Genomic DNA, 11,802 nt, shown 5'->3' with positions numbered 1-11,802 from the left:
TGACCAGCTATGTTTCTTCACTTGGGCCACTTCGAAGTGTTTTTGCATTTTGCCACATGGTGGGAACGTTGTGTTTAACTCCAGAGAAATGGGAATTTTTCCTTGTTACTCCATGAGGTTCATGCCCAAGACAAGCTTGTATGTGAACTTGTAAATAAACAGGCCTGTACGGTTATGGCTGCAGTCTTTCACCATCTCCCTGATGACTTCTACAGTGAAGACTGAGTGGGGGAAAGAGAGGCGGAAAGCGTGAGAGAGATGAACAAATGCTCGGTACATCTTATTCCTGTTTCAGTGAACAGAGAATTAAACTAAATTCCTCAAACACTCTTTGCAGATTTTTGCTGGGAGGCCAAACATCTGATTTACACAGCGTCCTCCTTACCTCACTCAGTTGAGCAGCCAAGACTTGTTTGCGGTCTAAAGTTTGCTTCTTTTGTTCTGGAGCAGTGTTGCCAGATTGCACAGTGTTCCACCAAATTTGGTGGTTGAAAATAGTGCTTTGGGCTGGTTTGTCATTACTTTGGAGAGTTTTAAAATGTATATAAAATGTATAAACAGCTTTGCTTGCTAACTTCTTCCCATATCCAATTAGTTATCAACTTTGACTGACATACATTTTATTCTTTTCTGTTGAGAGGAGCCCATCAGCACCCATAAGGCCATTTTAGGCCTTCAGAGGAGGCTGATTGAATTCTGGGAAATAAAATGTCTATAATTTTTAGCTCATTTGTATTCAATAGAATCATGCTTGTAATTAAACTCTGCATTTCTTATTGTGCTACTCTGGTTTCTTTATTCTTGGTTCATTGTTAAATTCTTCAAATGCTGAGCTTTGTCCATTATATGCTTGCTAATCAAGCCTACCAACTTAGCACTGTTTGAGGCACTATTTAACCAGTTAGCAAGATGCTAGTGCTTACTGCTGATTAGCTATCATTACTTGTTAGCTACATTAACCATGTAGCTCCAGCGTAAAAAGAAACAAAGTTCAGGCTAGCACAATACTAGTTAGTACATATTGGCTTTCATTATGTGTTGGCTACATTATCCATTTAGCCCCAGTGTAAAACTAAAGAAACAAACTTCAGGCTAGCATCATGTACATTAATGCTTATTAGCTTCTATTATTATTTTGCTGCATTACCCCTGCTAGAAAAGCCAGCGTTGACCAGCATGGGATGCTACTGTGACCATGCTGGTGTGACCAGCTAAGACAGCATAGCCCAGCAGCTCCAGTGTCAAACTAATGAAGCCAAGGCTAGCGCGATGCTACTGTGATGGAACCTGAGGACGGGCCGGACATACGTCAGCCTGAATGTGAGCAATCTCGACTCACGACAGGCTCACAGTGATTAATCACAGCCGAGACACTCTGTGCCTGGGGAGATGATCAGCTATGCACTTCGACCTGTAGACACTCTTCGGGCTGATAGTAAAGGGTCAGCCCTGATACTGCATTCACTATCATCACCCTCCAAGGACATGCAGTGTCAGTCCCACAGCAGGAGCACCAGGGATGTTCTCCAGCCTCCTGGGACACCAGAGCCACTGTCACATCCTCACACACTTCTGATATCACTGCTGCTGGGATTTTCAGAGAAAACGGAAGAAGTGCTGTATGAATGAGCGCTGCTTTCCCAGTCGATAGCACCGAACCCTCAAGTTTCACACAAAGAACAGCGTGCACCTCCACCTCCCAGACGCTGGCCCCCAGCTCGACCATCCTGGCCATGCCCTCCATCTGACACAGCGTCACAGTGACAGCAACATCCACCTCAGTGGAAGCACACAGTACTGCATGTTCAGTCAACAAAGCTGATAATGGCAAAGTTTGATATCTCCAGGGTCCCCGCTGTGGATATTATTCACAAAAGACTGCAAAACAAGTTTGAGCCCATGACCCCAGTAGTTTATCAGATTCCTGTCCTGATTGGAAGGAGAATGGACAGAACTCATTTAAGTCACTCTGTACGTCAGCCCATTCTGACAGCTGTTGCACTTCAGCCTCTGATTTGAAGCCCACATCCTGGTCAGACAACAGCAACAGTGCAGCTTTCCTTGTAGAGTCTACCCCTCCACACTGTAGTTTTATGAACGTATGCAGAGCTAACAGAAAAGGTGGTGCTCTTTTTGAAAGTATACTTCAGTGCAAACCTTTAGCACATGGATACTTTCTCCCTTTTAAATGCCTCAGTACTGTGCTTAAAGGGAGCAGGCATAGATATACATACCCAGATGCCGCGTTTCCTGTTGTTCTCTATCTGAGGCGATATGTCTGCATGTCCGCCATGTTGGAGCGGTGCTAAAGTTAGTCTATTATGAATATCTACACGAATTAAGGAATGCTATAACTTACTGAGCTGCAAAGCATCAACCATCATTGTAAATAAATAACTACTACATTAAGTTAAGACCCCCTAAATAGACTATTAAATGAAATAAGCTTAATATAAAATCAGAGGAAAAACACTCACATTAACAGGTTCTCTGTGCCTCACCAACCACACGACCACATGTACACAAACATCACACAAACAATACACATCACACAAACATGAGTGTGGATCATCTGGCTTTCTGAGTGCAATATTCTTGAAATAGTATAATTTTGGACAGTATCTTTCTTCAACTGCCCCTCTGTAATGGTACTGAATGCTGTCCAGCAGCGACGTTGACCGCCCCAAAAATGGTGGTGCCGTTGATGAGCCTGACTAGACCTAACACGGCATGTATATCTAGGTATGTATATCTATGGGAGCAGGTGTGGAGACACAGAGTTTTTTCAGCCAGCAGACAAAACTAAAGAGCATGCTCGCAGGGACTTTTAAGCCTGTCCTGTCCTGTCCTGTCCTGTCCTGTCCTGCACTCTCTGGGCTCTGCCACCTACTGAGAAAAGAGATGGCTATAAGTAGGCTGGCAGAAAGGAGGCACAGGTGAATCTTATCAGCTACTCAGCCCACTAGTTTGACATGACTGGCTCTCCGTCCTGCATGTGATGCTCGACCACGCCCCCTCCTCCACAACTGCTAACAATTTATAGACCACCTAAACACTCTATAGACTTTATTCATGAATTTACTGAGCTTCTTGCAAACACTTTTGGCCTGGATCAATTTGTGAGAACTTGGTTATTAGCAAAGGGCTGAATATTCCATCTGTTGTTGTCCAAGACCTTGGAGTGTCTGACCACTTTTGTGTCTTTTTTTAATGTTGTAACGTCTCCAGCTGTTCAAACTAGGCCTGTATAAAGAAAAGGTGTCTAACAGAGAACAATAAGGAACTGTTCATGAAGGCTATGGATAAAATACCATGCATAATATCTGACTGTCCTGAAATGCTCTCAACAATCTTAATTCTGCAACCCTTGAATGTTATTAATGCTTTATTGATGATGAAAACCAAAGCAAAGTCTGGCAGGCAGAAAGCACTATGGTGACATAGCCTGGTAGTAAAAGTGAATGCAGGAGAGCTGAGATACACTGAACATCAAATTCATGACAACATTTATAAAGAGAGACTAAATAACTACAATTTATATGTACATAAAATCAGGCAGTCTTAATTCTCTGACATTATTAATAAGAACATTAATAATGCCTGCATCTTATTTACAATCTCTGACAGGCTAACACTCCCTCCAGCACAAGTAGACCCCAAACTCATTCTGTGGAGAAATGTAATGAATTTGCAACTTTCTTTAGCAATTTAATCCTGAAGTTCAGGCTTTCACCACTACTTCTATGAATAGAGCTAGTCAGAATGTACTGCCTCAAAATAACACGGTATATAATGTGTCCAAATTCACTGCTATTGAATTGAAAACTGTCAAGGAAGCAGTTCAGCATCTAAAATCATCCATGTGTGTTTTGATGTTTTGTCCGCCTGCTTTTTAAAAACATCTTTTGCTGCCTAGCATTTGATTTATTGCAAATAGTGAGTGGGTCGCTCTTTTCAGGCACTTTCCGGGGTCACTGAAAACTGCTGTGATTAAGTATCTCTTAAAGAAGAGCAATTTAGACATCTCTGTCCTTAAAAATGATAGATCTATTTCTAATCTTCCATTCATAGCTAAAATTATTGAGAAAGTTGTCCTCGATCAGCTCAGCAAATTCTTGAAAGAATGCTGCTGTTATGACAACTTCCAGTCTGGTTTCCATTCACATCACAGACAGAGACTGCCCTTCATATTCTTTTAGACAGAGTGGAAAGTAGGAGTAGGGCTTTACTGGAATGGTTCTGATCATAGAGGATCATAAACGGGAACATTAACCTGTGGTGTCCCAGAGGGATCCATTCTTAGGCCCTTACAGTTCAATCTTTATATGCTACCACTGGGCTAAATCCTTAAAAATAATAAAATATCTTACCGTAGCGATGCAGACAGCACCCAGATCTACTTAGCTCTCTCGCCTGATGACTACAGTCCCCTCGACACTTTATGTCATTGCCTAGAGTCAGTAAATAACTGAATGAAAGAAAGTTTTCTCCAACAAAATGAAAAGACAGACATAATTGTATTTGGTAGCAAAGAGAAAAGACTTGAGGTCAGTGCTCATTTTGGCACCAGAGCTCTGAGTGCTAAAGATCAAGTGAGATATTTTGCATAACAATTGATTCAGATCTGAATTTTAGCAGCCATAAAAAAGCAATGATGAACGCAGCATTTTACCTCTCAAGAATATATCAGAGTTTAAAAATGTCGTGTCACAACAAGACCTAACAAACTAATTCATGCATTCATCTCCAGCAGGCTGGACTACTGCAATGGTCTTTGAATAAGCTACAGCTATGGCTTATTCAAAATGCAGCTGCTAGAATGCTTATGAGAACTTAGAGATCCGAGCTCATTACTCCCATCCTCAAGTCACTCCACTGGCTACCAAAGTACAGAACTGACTTTAAAGTGCTTCTAATTATATATAAATCTCTGAATGGTCTCCGATCACTTGGGACCGGTCAGTAAGTACTGCCCAGAATAAGAACCAAACAGGGTGAGGCAGCACTCAGTCGTTATGCTGCCAACTGCTGAAACGAACTCCCAGATGAGGTCAGATATGTTCCCAGTGTAGCCATTTTAAGTCCAGTTTAAAGATGTTCTCGTTGTTTGGCACTGCACTTATATTTACAGCATGTTAGTGTGTGGCTGAATTTTATTATTATTTTTTTTTATTTATTTACTCTTCCAAATAAAACACAAAATCCATGGTACACAGATAACCGTGAAAGATGGCAATGAGCAGTGCAACTACACTTGAGAATAAACTTCAACGTACTATGGAAAAAAAAAACTTTATATATGAACATAATAATTTTTTTATGATTTTTGGGAATATTTGGGAGCATAGAGTTAAAAAACTAGCGCAGCCAACTAAAAACAACCACCAGTTAGAATTGAATTTAGATGACAACAGAAACCAAAACGACTGAGCTGAACAAAGTTTACAGAAAAAACTAGTTTATGGTGAATGTACGAAGCTGAAGTTGACTTTTTTGCCAGCAGCTGCTTATTTGAATTTTCCGTTCCACCTTAAATGGTGCAGCAGTTACATTTCCACGCCTGACTGCTGCGCCATTTAAGGTGGAACTGCTAATTCGAATATGAAGCTGGCAAATTAAAAGTCAACTTCAGCCTCAAGGTGAATGTTGTGCTTGTTTTACCTGCAGAAGCTGTTAAAATCGGTCAAACAGAGAGAGCTGTGTTTCTTTTGTTTTGACCTTGAGGAAATGGTCAGTTCGCCTGGTGAGTTTCTCCAGTAAGAGTTTAAGAGCTGAGATGGACTTACTGATGCTGTTGGTGCTTCACTTGTTTCCAGCTTATGGAGACAAATTTGAGCTCTAACGCTTCACTTGTCTTCTGAAATACAATAAGCTGGGCATAAGCACAGTGCCAGACATTTGAGGACTGTTGTTTATTAGATTTACGGCAGGAAACAAATCCATTCACATTAAAAGTAAGCAGCTGTGTAGAGTCCAGTCTGCAGTCAGACCCTCTACGTTTCTTCCACTTTGGGTCTTGAATCTTTCCGAGTCATAAGGCTGAAGTCCGAGTGAAAGTCAGAAGTGTTCAAGTCAAAGTCGAGTTGCAAGTCTTTCACGATTTTGTCGAGTTGAGTCTCAAGTCATCAAATTCATGACTCGAGTCAGACTTGAGTCCAAAATGACTCGAGTCCACACCTCAGTTATTTAATACTTTTATTTTTCTGTGTTTGTGTGATGCATTTTGAATTGCTACTGTGTAATGAAGGTGCTATTACAAATAATGCCTTATTAGCTTTAGTTACTTGTTAGCTACATTAGCATAGTAGTTCCAGTGTAAAAAAGCAAATTTTGGGCTAGCATGATGCTACTTAGTGCATATTAGCTTTATTAGCTACATTAGCGTAGTAGTTCCAGTGTAAAAAAAAAGCAATTTTTAGGCTAGCATGATGCTACTTATTGCTTATTAGCTTTATTAGCTACATTAGTGTAGTAGTTCCTGTGTAAAAAAGCTAATTTTAGGCTAGCATGATGCTACTTAGTGCTTATTAGCTTTATTAGCTACATTAGCGTAGTGGTTCCTGTGTAAAAAAAGCAAATTTTAGGCTAGCATGATGCTATTTTGTGGTTACTAGCTTTAGTTGCATGTTGGTAATTAGCCTAGTAGTTCCAGTGTAAAACTGAAGAAGCAAAGTTTAGGCTAGTGTGATGCTAGTTAATGTTTTTTAGCTTTAGTTACTTATTAGCTACATTAGCCTGACAGTTCCAGGGTAAAAAAGAAGCAGTGTTTAGGCTAACGTGATGCTACTTTGTGGTTACTAGCTTTAGTTACTTATTAGTTCCAGTGTAAAACTTTAGAAGCAAATTTTTATGGCAGCTTGATGCTACTTAGTGCTTATTAGCTTTAGTTACTTGTTAGCTACATTAGCCTAATAATTCCAGTGTAAAACTAAAGAAGCAAATTTTAGGTTAGTGTGACGATTAGTGCTTATTAGCGTTAGTTATTTAAGCTTCATTAGCCTAATAATTCCAGTGTAAAACTAAAGAAGCAAATTTTAGGCTAGTATGATGCTACTTGGTGTTTCTAGCCGCTGGGTATTGAAGGTGCTGTTCCAAATAAACTTACCTTAACTCTTTTGCTTTATTAGCTTTGGTTTGTTAGCTACAAGAGCTTTGTAGTTCCAGTGTAAAATGAAATTAGCAAATTGTAGGCTATAGCATGATGCTGCTGCTGCTGCTTCTAGCTTTATTTACTTGTTAGCTACATTAGCCTAGTAGTTCCAATGTAAAGCTAAAGAAGTAACTTTTAGGCTGGTGCGATGCTACAATGCGTAGTAGCTTTAATTACTTCTTAGCTATAAAGCCAACAGTTCCAGTGGAAAACAAAATAAGTAAACTTTAGCTTAGCCTGATGCTATTTATAGTGCTTATTAGCTTTAGTTACTTAAGCTACATTAACCTTGCAGCTCCAGTGTAAAACTAAAATAGCAAACTTCAGACACAGAGATGTAGACAAAGTAGAGTAGAGTAAGAAAGTCTGCTGGACCACTGCAGAACAAGGTTAAGCTTGTTAAACACAAGCTGTTGTCGATTCACAATGATCTTCAGATGGGGCTCGTTTGGGCTCGTTTTTTGGGGCGCTGTGAGTTTTATGCCATATCATCTCTGGCCTGAAATATTTTTACAGGCTCACCAATGAATTCTTTCACTCTCAACAGCTACTATCAGCCATAACGGCCTTGAAAACACTTTTACAAACTCACAGCAATAAGAAATGCAATCTAACAGCTGCTACTATTACCAAGCTGGATGGACGAAGAAAATATCACTGATTGAATATTTTTTCTCGGTAGCTCTGAGAGTCTCTCTCAGAATCACATTCAAGGGCACGCTGTTCATTTTCATGGAGATGTTTTTCACCTCGGAGCTGCTTACGGCCGCAGTCCATTCATCTGCCACGTTTGTCAGAAACAGTTCGTGCAGAATTTAGTCACTGTTTGGACTATTTAGATTTTAACTGGCTTTCCACCAGCCAAACATCACTTTATGTACTGAATGCTTGTTTTTCGAAGGGAATCTGTCCTGAATAGTAAATACTAACTACTTTCTCACAGCGTCCTCATTAAAATCATCCAAGCTGAAATGCAGGAAGACACAAAAAACACAGTAGTACTTATGAGCAGTGATTATTTTCAATTTATTTTAATCAACATGTGCTTCATAAATGACTTCTACTCTTATCAGCCTTGAATTGATGCATAATTATTATTACTGTCAGACTCAGTCACTGAAAATATAATAACAATCATCATAAAAGTGGATAACTGTTTAGTGTGAGTGCTGTGTGCAACTCAAAAAGTAGGATTAATATATGTGTTGATGAGTCTTATTACATTATTATTACAGTTATTACTAGCAGTTTTTTTTTACTATTGCATTAATACAAAATCTACAAAGAAATCTAGAACCCGTGCTCAAGATTATGTTATGATCTATTTGAACTCAAAGCATCAATAGAGATAGTAATAAGATAAATATGTACAAAATCTTAATTTATAGTCCACTTTCTGTTGGAAGGTGTCTGTTCCAAATTCTAACCTCTAAATTTACACTTTTGAAAATAATCCTAAAAACATTTTTTAACAATTATATTGTTTTTGTTGTATTTATTTTTTAAAATTTCTACTGTACATGTAACAACAAACAGACACACACTCGTGTGTGTGCATGTGTGTGTGTTGCTTTTGAAAAAAAGTTAGGATTAATGTAAATATTGATCACTATTGTATTGTTATTATTATTCATATTATTATTGTTAGACTATATTGTTTATATAATATAGTAATATAATTAAGATTTCTCTTTTACTTTTGTGAAATATACACTATATATCAATAAGTACAATACAATAACTTTTTATCTACTGATATATTCTACTAATTAGAAATATTACTCTCTGTACTGTTTATTACTTAGTTATTGCTTACTAAATATATTTATTATATATTATAGGTAGAAAAAATTTGAAAATACGACTAGTTAAAAAAACACTACTACTATTACTAATTATTGTTATTATTACTGTTATTTTTAGTAGTAGTATTATTTCTTGTTAGAGTATATTATTTATATAATTTTAAGTGATATAATTAGTAAATATATATTTTTAAATTTGTGAAATATACACTATATACCAATGATTCTAATACAATACATTTATTTCTATATTTTTTATTTTTTATCTGATATATTCTACTAATTAGAAAGATTACTGTACTGTTCATTACTTAGTTACTACTTACTGAATATATTGATTATATATTATAGGTAGAAACAAAATAGAAGATAGGACTAGTTTAAAAAACAGTATGAACAGTATTAGTATTATTATTTTTATTATTATTATTATTATTATAGTTATATAATATCATTATTATTATTATAGTCAATTATTAGTAACACTTTAGGATCTTCAGCCTTATGAGCAAGTGCACCCACACACACACTCACACTTGCACACACTTGTACACTAAATGACAAAGAAGATAATGAAGATAAAGACTTGGGGGGGTGGGGGGGGGTGGTTGAGGACGAGCCCTATCATCCAGAGTCATTACAGCTGGTCGTAGATGGGGAGAGTAAAGATTATTACAGGGCGTCTCCATCAGCCCTCGGTCCACTCTGACCTACTGTGCAGCAGCAATGTTCCTGTCTGGAGATGAACTGTAATTTTCTGGAAGATGAGGAGGAATTTGGGGTCATGCATCCAGTGTCTGTAAGAGCACTCACTTTTTCAATTTCACCACCATGACTGCACGTTCTCCTCTGCCTCGGTCACTTTAAAGGAGCACTATATGATTCTAGAGAAAGACTGTAGATATTTGGACTCAACAGCAAAACAGACACATCCCTCCCTTCAGTGCTCCTTCAGAAGCTCCGCCCTCCAAATTTGTGGACATGCATTGCCGAGGCCAATACGCCATTTTAGATATTTGTGGCCATTAAACCCTTCACAAACCTTGTACACACAAATACAATGATATACTATTAGAGCTAACAACCACACAGCAAGTAATGTAGCTAAAGTTAGCTAGGCTGTGGGTTAGCAAACTGTGGCTACAGTTGTGGCTGTGAAGCCAACCAGCTGCTATCATGAACATTCGCAAACAGGACAAAACAATACTGACCTATTGATTCAGTGATACAGCAAAAATGAGTTAATGTTACCCTCCTATCCAGCAGGAGCGACCTCCTCATCCGTTTTCATGCATTTCAACTCTCAATGAAGCTGAAATCAGCTTCTTTTTCACCATCTTCTTGTTCGAATTTTCCTGTTCCACCTTAAAAGGTGTAGCAGCTAGACTACATTGCAGTGCCTTAGCTTCTTGTTGGAATATTCCTTTTCCACTTTAAAAGGTGCAGCAGTTAAGACTACAATCCGGCACCTCAGCTTCTTGTTTGAATTCTCCCATTTCAACGAAGGTCAAATTACCATTTCAGAAACATATTTGAAATCACCAGTAAAGAAAAAGAGAAAAAGCCTCATGAATAGTTCGTAGCTTTTGGCTCCGTAATGAACATGGTAAAAACAAAAATGTGTGCCATTATCTCCATATCATGATGTGATTTTGTGCATTGGCTGGCGTAGCCAAAACAGTGCTGGTTTTAACGTTGCTAACTTGTTACATGTTTACACAAAAACGTAGAGTAACTCTTACACTATACTGACGAACAGAGGTGTCTGGACACGCTACAGAGGTCACTGCTATATCCGGCACTTCCACGACACAGACCCCACCACCAACATCACTGGTTATGGACAAGACCCAGTCAGACCCCTAGTTGGTGGGACAACTTTGGGAACAAAGTGGTTGCTGCGGTCGGATGGAAAGAGAATTCCCTTTCATCAAGAACATCGCTGTAGTCTTTGAGATGCTGACAGTGTGTTTTTGTGTTTTCATGCAGACAGAGATTTTTTAAACCCTTCTGGGAGTTGGGGTCTGTGAGACCCATTTTGAATGTTTACCAAAAAGAAAAAATGATGTGATTTATTTTTTTGTCAACCTCAGATTCCTTGGCCTCATTTTCTGTGAATAACATATAAAATAATACATTTTCAATGACTTCACTCTGTTCACTGTTCACTGTGAACCTGCAGGGAATAAAAGTGTGGAGGTGCTGTGTCCTTCACTCTGTTCTCCTCCTACATGGCCTGCTGTTAGTGTGTGTGTGTGTGTGTGTGTGTTTGTGAGGGTGGACAACATGGACAGGCTGCTGACTGGCTACAGCTGCTACAGCAGAACCCTACACTGACCACTTGTGATATTTTAAACATCTGGTGTTTTTACATAAATTGTTACCACTGAGTGACAAACACATCAACACCACACAAGGGTTAAGAACAGAGCTTGTGTGAAAGGCGGAAGCAGGAGAAACCCCCATTTAACAAAATACTAATGGACATGTTGACTAGGCCTCATATTTAAGCCAGTGACTGGTCTCCCTTATTAATAACGTTTATGGTAATAATCCCAAAAGTTGTTAGGTGGCCCCCTGCTGGCTGCAGGGCCCTAAGCAGCTTCGCATGTCGCTTATTAGGTAGCACCAGCACTGTTCCAAGCCCTTGTGGTGATATTAATGCAGTGCTGACAGGGATCAAACATTACAGGCATTCAGTTTTGGAAGTCTGGGAATTTCTTCATATTTCTTGAATCCTTTGATGATATTCTAATATCTAAAATCGCAATCACTTGTTAAGGAATGTTGTTCTGAAAGTGTTGGATCGTTTGCTGATGTATATTTATCCTTAATCCATCGTTGCTT

This window comes from Colossoma macropomum, unplaced genomic scaffold, assembly GCF_904425465.1.
Source record: "Colossoma macropomum unplaced genomic scaffold, Colossoma_macropomum, whole genome shotgun sequence".
In the NCBI taxonomy this organism is placed as follows: domain Eukaryota; kingdom Metazoa; phylum Chordata; class Actinopteri; order Characiformes; family Serrasalmidae; genus Colossoma; species Colossoma macropomum.
This window is presented reverse-complemented; position numbering follows the sequence as displayed.